Raw genomic sequence first — 9,306 nt, 5'->3', positions numbered from 1 at the left:
GTTCGGCGGAGAAGGTTCGGCGTGTAGAACATTCTAACCTCGAATCAGCAAGATGGTTTTATAATTTACCAGAACATTACTTTACAGAGTCAGCAAAAATGTGCCTCCCGGCCAGGAATCGAACCCTGGCTTTCAGCGTGGAAAGCAAGCGCGATAACCGTTAGGCCACGCGCGCGCTTCCTACTTGGCCAGCTGCGCGCGCGGCATTACTCGCCCTTTAAAAAAGGCATCGTCTCGATGCTACATAAAAGGCAAAAATAAAAGAGCGAAACAAACAAAAAAATGGGAACATACGGAGGCTCGCGAAACACAATCCTATCAAGTGATGCACAAGATCACAGTTCGCAGTCTTATCGTGCGTAGTACGACTTGAGGCGCACGACGTCGACGACTTCCGCTCGTGGAGCGCGGCGTGATGAAGTCCGTGTTCCGTCGGGCATCACCTCGTAGTTCAGATCCCCGAGTCGACGAAGTACTCTGTAGGGCCCGAAGTAGCGCTTTAGGAGTTCCTCACTGAGACCACGGCGGCGGATCGGTGTCCACACCCACACCCTGTCTCCGGGCTGGAAGTGGACGTCCCGACGACGAAGGTTGTAGCGGCAAGTGTCGACACGTTGTTGGGCTTGAATGCGGTGTCTCGCGAGCTGGCGGACTTCTGCCCGTTGGGCAACCACCTGGGCGTCATCGCTTCCGTCGACAGCCGGTTCGTGGGGTAACATCGCGTCCAGCATTGTCGTAACTTTGCGACCATGAACCAGTTGGAAGGGTGTCACCCCGGTGGTCTCTTGCACGGCCGTGTTGTAGGCAAATGGGACGTACGGCAACACCTCGTCCCATGTCTTGTGCTCCACGTCAACGTACATGGAGATCATGTCGGCGATGGTCTTGTTGAGTCTCTCCGTCAGCCCATTGGTCTGCGGGTGGTACGCCGTTGTGCCCCGATGGCTGGTGTGGCTGAGGCGAAGTATTTCTTGCGTCAGCTGGGCCATGAATGATGATCCATGGTCTGAGATCAAAACTTCGGGAGCGCCGTGCTGGAGGACGACGGACTCGATAAAGAACTTGGCGACTTCCACAGCCGTCCCTGCAGAAAGAGCTTTCGTTTCGGCGTACCGTGTGAGATAATCTGTGGCGACAATAATCCATCTGTTTCCTTGCGTCGATGGTGGGAAAGGACCAAGTAGATCCATTCCGATCTGCTGGAACGCTACGCTCGGGGGAGCGATCGGATGCAGGAGACCTGCCGGCTTCGTCGGTGGTTTCTTGCGTCACTGGCACTCGTGGCAGGACCGTGTGTAGCAGTGAACGGTCTTCGGCAGCTTGGGCCAGTAATACCTTTCACGAATTCGGGCCAGCGTACGGCTGTAACCAAGATGTCCGGACGTCGGGTCGTCGTGGCAGGCTTGGAAGATCTCCGCTCTAAGGTCGGTAGGAATTACCAGCAGCCATGGTGTACTGTTGTCTCCGAAATTCTCCTTGTAAAGTACACCTTGTCGGAGGACGAAAGTCGGCAGGGCTCTCAAGAAGACACGGGGGACAGTACCCCCTCGTCCTTCGAGGTGCTCGATTAACGCGCGCAACTCAGAATCGTCTCTTTGACGTCGTGCCATGTCGTCGGTGTTCACTGCACCTAGGAAGCACTCGTCGTCATCGTCGTTGCTGCTGCCAGAAGGTGTTTCGACGGGGGCTCTGGACAGGCAGTCGGCGTCGCTGTGCTTCCGGCCAGACTTGTAGGCCACAGTCATGTTGAACTCTTGTAGTCGTAGACTCCATCGTGCGAGGCGTCCTGACGCGTCCTTGAGGTTCGCAATCCAGCAGAGCGAGTGGTGGTCCGTGACTACACGGAACGGGCTTCCGTGCAAATACGGACGAAACTTCGTTATTGCCCAGACGACCGCAAGGCATTCTTTCTCAGTCGTGGAGTAATTTTTCTTCGCCTTGGACAGTGTCCGACTTACGTAGGCAATAACTCGCTCGGTGCCTTCTTGCACTTGAACCAGTACCGCGCCAAGTCCAGCGTTACTTGCGTCCGTGTGAATTTCGGTTTCCGCATCTTGATTGAAATGTCCTAGAACAGGAGGAGTCTGCAGTCGTCGCTTCAGCTCGTCGAATGCCTGCTGCTACTTCTCGGTCCATTCGAACTTCTCGGCATCCTTTGTGAGGTTTGTGAGTGGTGCGGAAATCCTTGCAAAATTCCGCATGAAGCGCCGATAGTAGGCACATAGTCCAAGAAACCTTCCCACGGCCTTCTTGTCTGTCGGTGCTGGAAATGCTGCGACGGCGCGAGTCTTCTCTGGGTCGGGGCGACTGCCTTCGTTACTAACCACATGAACTAGGAACTTCAGTTCGTCATAGGCGAACCGACACTTTGACGGCTTCGGGGTGAGTCCGGCGGTCCGTATGGCTTGGAGAACTGCTCAAAGTCGTCGCAAGTGCTCGTCGAAGTCGCTGGGAAACACCACGACGTCATCGAGGTAGACGAGACAGCTCTGCCACTTCAGTCGTGCCAGTACAGTCTCCATGACACGCTGGAAAGTTGCTGGAGCCGTGCACAGTCCGAAGGTCATTCCCTTGAACTCGTACAGCCCATCTGGCGTGACGAAAGCTGTCTTCTCTCGGTCCCGTTCGTCGACTTCGATCTGCCAGTAGCCGCTCTTCAGTTCCATGGATGAAAAGTATCGGGAGTGGCGCAGCCGGTCTAACGTGTCGTCGATGCGGGGGAGTGGATAGACGTCTTTCTTCGTCACTGCGTTCAGCTGCCGGTAGTCCACGCAGAACCTAAGCGTTCCGTCTTTCTTCTTAACTAGTACAACTGGAGAGGCCCACGGACTGCTTGAAGGTTCGATTACGTCGCCGTTCAGCATCTCTTGCACTTGCTCCTGGATCACCTTCCTTTCTTTAACGGAGACTCTGTACGGCGATCGATGCACAGGGCGCGCTTCGTCCTCGGTAACGATGCGGTGTTTCGCAACGGCGGTTTGGCGCACCCTTGACGACGTCGCGAAGCAGTCACTGTATTCGGCGAGCAGGTCACTTAGGTGCCGTCGTTTCGGGCTCGGAAGCTTAGGGTCAATGTCGAGCCGCACTGGCGACGGACTGTCTTGCTGAGGTGGCGAGGTTTCGTCAGTAATCGTGGCGATTTCGACGGCGTTTCGAAGTTCCTCGAAGTGGCCCACGGCTGCACCTTTCGTGAGGTGTTGCGTTTCATTTCAGACGTTCGTCACGAGGACCACAGCCCGCCCATCCTGAAGTTCAGCTACTCCTCTTACGAAGCTTATTCCTCTTCCCAGGAGCAATTGAAGGTTGCCTTCTAGGACAACTTCGCCGCAGGTAGCTGTATCGGCCACGACGGGTACGACAAAACTTGAGCGCGGCGGCAGGTTCACGTGGTCGGTGGAGACTCGGACGGCGGCTGACCCTGTTTGGGGTTTCTCTGAACGCGGAACAGGCTTCCGCAGCGTCAGTCTCTTCTCACCCAGGTCGATGACGGCGCCGTATTCACACAGAAAGTCCATGCCAAGAATGACATATCTGGAACAGTCTTGTAGAACGATGAACTTTACCGGACACGTCTCGCCGTGAATCTCGACGCGAGCATTGCACCTTCCGATGGGCGTGATGAGATGTCCTCCTGCGGTTCGTATTTGGGGTCCATCCCACGGCGTCATGACTTTGCGAAGGCGGCGGGAGAGCCTCCCACTCAAGACTGAGTACTCTGCTCCGGTGTCCACGAGTGCTGATGCGTTGTGGCCGTCGATGACAACGTTTAGATAATTGGACACCGTTGCAGGGGCGTCGTTTTGGTCTCTGGTAGCGGTCGAGTGGGGGCCCTCCGACGTTTGTGGAGGATCTTGGCGTCCGTCGTCTTCGGCAACTCCACCTCCAGGGGTTGCCGCGCCTAGTTTTCCCGGCGAGGAGCGAGGGGTGACAGCCTTTCACGTCAGAGTCGGTGCATCGGCGAAGCTGGGCGTCGTGGCGACGGCGACCGGAATTCTCGGCGGGACGCGGGCTCGGGCGAATGAGGTCGTCGCAGGTACTCGTCGATCTCCCGTGGTCGTTCACCATAACGAGGGCGCGGGTCGTTAGGGTGGAACCCGCGCAGTCCGAGTCGTCGGTATGGGCATCGGCGGTAGGTATGGTCTGCTTCCCAGCAGTGGAAGCACAGAGGGCGGCGGTCGGGCGTTCGCCACACGTCGGTCTTCCGGGGTACGCGGGGCTCCGTGCAGGCGTACTGGACTTGGTCGCCGTGGCGTCGGTTGTGCTGCGGCGCAGGAGAGTGACGTCAGGGCGGCGCGACATAGGCGCGAGTAGGAGGCGGTGGCCGTCCGGCCACTGCGGCGTAAGTTAGCGTGGGTTCTTCGGGGATTGCCCCGCTGATGGGAGCCTCTGGTTGGATGGCTCTCTGCACTTCTTGCCGCAAGACCTCGGCGACGGAGATCGAGGCGGGGCGATCAGTGTCGGGTAGAATTTTCCGGAGCTCTTCCCGGACGATGTCCCGGGCAATTTCACGAACGTTGTCAGCGCGGATGCGGCCCTCGTCGATTCAGGAAGATGCCAGCGTCGAAGCAACAGGTGTGTCGGGGAGTCGGTTGTAGTGACTGGCTCGGGCTTCCAGGGCACGCTCGATGTGCGTTGCCTCGGCGACAAAATCTTCGACAGTTGTCTGAGGGCTGCGGACAAGGCCACCAACGATGTTTTCTCTCACGCCACGCATGCGGATTCGTAGCTTCTTCTCTTCTGTAGCCCGAGGGTGGGCGCGGGCGCTCAGGCGCAGGACGTTCTCTACGAAGCCGGTGACACTCTCGTTGGGGCCCTGGGTTCTGGTTCGCGGTAGGTCCTCGGCTCTCTCTCGGCGGTGGTGGTTGATGAAGGTAGCCTTGAGATCGGTCTTGAAAATGTCCCACGACGTCAGGGAGGACTCATGATTCTCGTACCAGTGCTTCGCGGTCCCCTCGAGCGAAAAATAGACATTGTGCAGGCGCTGCTCGTCGGTCCAGCAATTGTGGCGGGCGACGCGTTCATACTGGTCAACCCAGTCTTCGACGTCTTCGTACTGCTCGCCGTGGAATGGAGCCGGTGTCCGAGGAGCGACAGGTAGGTAGACGACGCTAGGAGCGGCGGGGGTCTGCGACTGGTTGGCCATCGTCGGCTGCCTGGTCCTGGGTGGTAAAAGTCCGTATTCCGGGTGTGGCCCTTGGGTGCGGCAATTTGATTGAGTCTCGATCTGGTCTTCGTTGGGTCCTCGGGCGCTTGGGTTCGGACTTGTACTGCGGGAACTCGGAGGGCTGCGCTGCACGGACATGGGGTACCCCGCACCTCCACCAAAATGTCACGGGTGGTGACTAACAAAAACAATAAATAAACAGAAAGAAATAAAGTTTAATGTGGCGAACCTGTGCCAAAAATAAAAGGGTACAAAAGATAATAACATAGCGTCACGGGCGTCGAAGTCGGCGTAGCAGCAGAGTCAAACGCTGGGGCGAAACTGACTCCGCTCGCCTGGCGGAATCCCTTATGTACCCTCTTGGGTTTCTGGATCGTTCGGCGTAGAAGGTTCGGCGTGTAGAACATTCTAACCTCGAATCAGCAAGATGGTTCTTGAATTTACCAGAACATTACTTAACAGAGTCAACAAAAATGTGCCTCCCGGCCACGAATCGAACCCTGGCTTTCAGCGTGGAAAGCAAGCGCGATAACCGTTAGGCCACGCGCGCGCTGCCTACTTGGCCAGCTGCGCGCGCGGCAATATATATGTACAATTCAGCATTTCAGTGAAACAAAGCAGAAACATGATTGCAGACGAAAGTGGAGAGCCCATTTGTGTTTCCTGTGTTTCTCCGCTTTTTCGCATTTCCTTGGCAATGTTTCTTACTGCAGATTCAACTTCGACCTGCCATCAAAATGCGAGAGGTACCATTTACACACGTCGTGGAAAAAGCTGCCACCCCTGGCCGCTTTCTCAGAATGGTAACCCAAACACTATGGGAGCCTGCGGAGATTTTTGACAGGAGTGTGTCAGGGCAAGCCTGCAAGGTCTTCTCTAGGAGGCTGTGGTGGGAAAGAGGCCCCTAACACACGAAAAAATTGGCGCTCTGACAGGTGGGTATTTCAGATCAACCTGGAAGGGCACAGAATCTGTTGTGGCTGTCCTGTGCTTAGCTCTGTACATAATATGTACATAGTGTGAGTTATAATTTACTAAGATTTCAGATACTTTTATGATCCTATTCTTGATTTTGCCTTGTACAACACACATGTACATTCAGAGGCGCTATGAGGTTAGAAAAGGTGAATGCGGGCAGACGAGGATAAATGCCGCGTGTGGTGCAGCGCTTTCTTTGCACACTGGGAGTGGGGCCACGATGTTCGATCATCGTCAGACCCGATATTACCGAACCCGGTTAATTCAAACTATTTGTAAATGAACTGGTATCTGCAATAAAAATGCATAGCAAAAAATGCAATTACATCGAACGTCTCCACATAAATCGATCTGCCAAGAGCGCAGTTTGGCTCTGCAAGCTGGCTTTCCCCCAGTCACCAAAGGTTCCTGGGGGAAAACCACATTGCAGCGAAAGCTGATATTTTTTTTTTTTTGCCGCGTCGATTGCCCAGAAGAAAAAAAAAAAGAAAAATCTTTTCTGAGAGGGGAGAGGGTGAGCCGGTAAACAAAGAAGCGGCGACTAAATAGCTACGGTGACGTACCTCATGACGTACAGATGCTCCTTCGAGAATAAACCACTTTTGTAAATGTGGCGTGCTAGTTCGTTGTCAAATTCATTAAAACTTTTACAAAGAATTGACCGCTATATCAAAGTGGTACACAGTTTTTGAGAGTTTGATATAGTCGAGTTTGACTGTATTATGTTTCCCACATGTAGGGGAAAGCAGATTGAACGTGGGAGGGCGGATCGAGTGATAAAGTGACCGATTATCAGGCTGTACACGACAGAGCTTCCTTGTTTACTGCCGTAATTTTCTTACTTAAAGGTATTTTTTTTATAAATAACTGCTCGTGTATTTTTTGTGCACTCTAGGTTTCATCATGCAGTACCAACTTGCCCGAGTCATCATCTTAGCCATCCAGATGTGCTGGCGAAAATGGCATGGAAGAAAAGGGCCAGGGACTGGCCTGTCTGCCAGGGAATGTGTGCGAGTGGTGCGTGTTGGGGAAACATATGATAAGTTTCATTTTCTTTGTCTTTGTAGTTTTGTTTCATGGCAGAATGAACACTTATACCTTCGAAAAATTGGTGTTATTTTTGCCCAATTTGCTAGTTGTCATCAGCAGTCGTTTTCGCATCTAAATTATACTGTGCATGCATGACCAGGTCACCCCAGAAGACACTATACTTTGTTTCACCCTACGGCCGAGCGAAGGCAAAGCTGGAAGCGCGAGCACGAAAGCTCCGTGACTTCGGGCTTTGCTCGAGCGCGCGAGCTGTTCAGAAAAGCAAAAAAGCGCTGGTCTCGCGCTTCTAGCTTTGGCTTCGCTCGCAGATAAAATGAAACGAAGTATAGATTGGCCGGGTCACATCAGAACACACTTGACAGGGTCACGTCAAGACACCAGAACACGCCAAGACACCAAAACACTCCAAGACACTAGAACACGCCAAGACACTAGAACACGCCAAGACACTAGAAGACGCCAAGATCCGTGTCTAAATTTCGGCTCTGGTGTAAAAGTCAGAAACACACCAGACCCGGGCTGGTGGATTTTTCAATAGGGCATGGTCAATTCGCGATGCGTTTCATCGGTTTAAAAGTGCACACCCAGAAACTACGAATTGCCTCGCTAAGTTTCACTCCTTGCGGCCCCGGTGGGTCAAGTGTGCACCTCATCAAGAAGTTTACGTATTTATATATTGCTCAAATTTTAAGCTTTATATTGCAGCTCTTGAAAGCGTTACCAGCAAGAACGTCAACATCTCTGACCTGGAATCCATGTATATTTCCACTCTGCCGACCAATGATTACCAACTGGGCAACTGCGTGAGATAACCTAAGTATTCCCATTTTACGCTCGAACGACTGGACATTCCAAAAGAAGCAGAGGTTCTGTTAGCGGCGTGGGAATCTGGCAATGTGATTAAGAAAATATTGGATTTAGTGGCGTTTATAGAAAAACTTCGGACACTCGTAGGTAAGGGAATCTCTCATATTCATATGAGGCAAGTTTAAAGAAAAACCACAGCCATATGCATGGAATAGCGGTGCAAAAAAATGAAACCTCGTGCTCCATTTCGATTTCGCGGAGAATTGAACCACTGTGTTGTCCGATGAAGTCCATGCCTACCACTGGCACAAAAAGCAAGTTTCAGTGTTTACATGCGTAACAACCACTCCAAGTTCACACGCAGATATACCGTCATCAGCAACGATCTCTGTCACGACTCCGACCTTGCCTACTTTGCACTCAGGAAAGTCACAGATTGGTTCGATGACAACGATCCTGTTCACTCGCAAATGACCTGTGTCAGCGATAAAGCAGCGAGCCATTTTAAAAGCAGATATCAGCTGCACGAGTTCGGGAAACTGAAATAGTCTCTAACCAGATGGCTGCTTGCTGCGACAAAACAGAGCAAAAACGCGTGTGATGATGTTGGAGGACTTTCAAAACATCAGACACCTCTACACAACACAAAAAAATTCCTAGAGAAGGGGAACAAGAGGGACAAAGGACAAACACAAATCTCCAAACATAGCCAGGTGACTGGTGCGGGATCGAAAAATCTGCCTGGTCCTGGAAAATTGCATTTAATTGCATTATGATCAATCTAGACACCTGCGACAGCCAGCAAGCATGGCGATACAAAACGCCCAAGGTATCTCAAGTTTACGTTCTCACCGGCTCCAAGGAGTCAGGCTGATTTACTTAGGCGCAGGCCAACTCTGAAGTTTCGAAACCGGAAAAAGGAAGAATGAAGGAACGTGTGCCACTTCGCCGGAATGCAGAAGTGGCATGTATGGCAAAGTCACAAATTGGGGCTGAGCTTGGAATTGACTGTCTCTCGCGCCGCAGAGAGCGCAATGATGACCACCTTTTTATAGTAACCATCACGTAATGTAAGCGTGGTTTCTGTTGTTTTTTCAACTGAATTGAAGTGTTAATTGAATGATTCAACCGAAGTGTTATGTGCTGTACATACCTCGACGGCGCCAAGCGAGGTTTTGTGCTCGTAATTCGTGTTTGAATTAAAATTTACATATACTAAAATTTGCACACAAGGACTGGTGTGCAACGTTTAATTGTCAAATGACAACTAAAAATGTCATTTGACTGCAAAGTTGCACCTTGGGACT

General features: G+C 52.4%; 1 pseudogene; it reads left to right on the top strand.

The window, feature by feature from the left end:
- The first annotated feature begins 8,355 nt into the window (after nt 1-8,355).
- Nucleotides 8,356-9,054, top strand: LOC115309413 (annotated as a pseudogene).
- The last annotated feature ends 252 nt before the right edge of the window (nt 9,055-9,306 follow it).

This window comes from Ixodes scapularis, unplaced genomic scaffold (genome assembly GCF_016920785.2).
Source record: "Ixodes scapularis isolate PalLabHiFi unplaced genomic scaffold, ASM1692078v2 PGA_scaffold6__148_contigs__length_123643588, whole genome shotgun sequence".
Classification (NCBI taxonomy): Eukaryota; Metazoa; Arthropoda; class Arachnida; order Ixodida; family Ixodidae; genus Ixodes; species Ixodes scapularis.
This window is presented reverse-complemented; position numbering and strand designations above follow the sequence as displayed.